We start from the raw sequence: 2,500 nt of genomic DNA, 5'->3' as shown, positions 1-2,500 counted from the left end.
AAGCGTGCTGGGCCCATAACCCAGAGGTCCGTAGATCGAAACTACGCTCTGCTATCTATAACATCCTGTTTTTATACATTTAAACTCATAGAAAATAATAAAAGTAATACATTACCATTTATTAATCGACAGCAGAGTGGCGCAGTGGAAGCGTGCTGGGCCCATAACCCAAAGGTCCGTAGATCGAAAATACGCTCTGCTATCTATAACATCCTGTTTTTATACATTTAAACTCATAGAACATAATAAAAGTAATACATTAACATTTACTAATCAATAGAAGAGTGGCGCAGTGGAAGCGTGCTGGGCCCATAACCCAGAGGTCCGTAGATCGAAACTACGCTCTGCTATCTATAACGTCCTGTTTTTATACATTTAAACTCATAGGAAAATAATAAAAGTAATACATTTACATTTACTAATTGACAGAAGAGTTGCGCAGTGGAAGCGTGCTGGGCCCATAACCCAGAGGTCCGTAGATCGAAACTACGCTCTGCTATCTATAACATCCTGTTTTTATACATTTAAACTCATAGAAAATAATAAAAGTAATACATTTACATTTACTAATCGACAGCAGAGTGGCGCAGTGGAAGCGTGCTTGGCCCATAACCCAGAGGTCCGTTGATCGAAACTACGCTCTGCTATCTATAACATCCTGTTTTTATACATTGAAACTCATAGTAAAATAACAAAAGTAATACATTACATTTACTAATCGACAGCAGAGTGGCGCAGTGGAAGCGTGCTGGGCCCATAACCCAGAGGTCCGTAGATCGAAACTACGCTCTGCAATCTATAACATCCTGCTTTTACACATTTAAACTCATAGAAAATAATAAAAGTAATACATTTACATTTATTATTGACAGCAGAGTGGCGCAGTGGAAGCGTGCTGGGCCCATAACCCAGAGGTCCGTAGATCGAAACTACGCTCTGCTATCTATAACATCCTGTTTTTATACATTTAAACTCATAGAAAATAATAAAAGTAATACATTACCATTTACTAATCGACAGCAGAGTGGCGCAGTGGAAGCGTGCTGGGCCCATAACCCAAAGGTCCGTAGATCGAAACTACGCTCTGCTATCTATAACATCCTGTTTTAATACATTTACACTCATAGAACATAATAAAAGTAATACATTAACATTTACTAATCGAAAGAAGAGTGGCGCAGTGGAAGCGTGCTGGGCCCATAACCCAGAGGTCCGTAGATCGAAACTACGCTCTGCTATCTATAACGTCCTGTTTTTATACATTTAAACTCATAGGAAAATAATAAAAGTAATAAATTTACATTTACTAATCGAAAGCAGAGTGGCGCAGTGGAAGCGTGGTGGGCCCATAACCCAGAGGTCCGTAGATCGAACTGTGCTCTGTTATCTATAACATCATGTTTTTATACATTTAAACTCATAGTAAAATAATAAAAGTAATACATTTACATGTACTAATCGAAAGCAGAGTGGCGCAGTGGAAGCGTGCTGGGCCCATAACCCAGACGTCCGTAGATCGAAACTACGCTCTGCTATCTATAACATCCTGTTTTTATACACTTAAACTCATAGAAAATAATAAAAGTAATACATTTACATTTACTAATCGACAGCAGAGTGGCGCAGTGGAAGCGTGCTGGGCCCATAACCCAGAAGTCCGTAGATCAAAACTACGCTCTGCTATCTATAACATCCTGTTTTTGTACACTTAAACTCATAGTAAAATAATAAAAGTAATACATTTACATTTACTAATCGACAGCAGAGTGGCGCAGTGGAAGCGTGCTGGACCCATAACCCAGAGGTCCGTAGATCGAAACTACGCTCTGCTATCTATAACGTCCTGTTTTTATACACTTAAACTCATAGGAAAATAATAAAAGTAATACATTTACATTTACTAATCGAGAGCAGAGTGGCGCAGTGGAAGCGTGCTGGGCCCATAACCCAAAGGTCCGTAGATCGAAACTACGCTCTGCTATCTATAACATCCTGTTTTAATACATTTAAACTCATAGAAAATAATAAAAGTAATACATTTACATGTACTAATCGAAAGCAGAGTGGCGCAGTGGAAGCGTGCTGGGCCCATAACCCAGAGGTCCGTAGATCGAAACTACGCTCTGCTATCTATAACATCCTGTTTTTATACATTTAAACTCATAGAAAATAATAAAAGTAATACATTTACATTTACTAATCGACAGCAGAGTGGCGCAGTGGAAGCGTGCTGGGCCCATAACCCAGAGCACCATAGATCCAAACTACGCTCATCTAATTATCACATCCTGTTTTCATACACTTAAACTCATAGAAAATAATAAAAGTAATACATTTACATTTACAACTCGAAAGCAGAGTGGCGCAGTGGAAGCGTGCTGGGCCCATAACCCAGAGGTCCGTAGATCGAAACTACGCTCTGCTATCTATAACATCCTGTTTTCATACACTTAAACTCATAGTAAAATAATAAAAGTCATACATTTACATTTACTAATCG

The sequence above is a fragment of the Euprymna scolopes genome, chromosome 4 (genome assembly GCF_053919585.1).
Source record: "Euprymna scolopes isolate OS-2025 chromosome 4, ASM5391958v1, whole genome shotgun sequence".
NCBI lineage: Eukaryota > Metazoa > Mollusca > Cephalopoda > Sepiida > Sepiolidae > Euprymna > Euprymna scolopes.
This window is presented reverse-complemented; position numbering follows the sequence as displayed.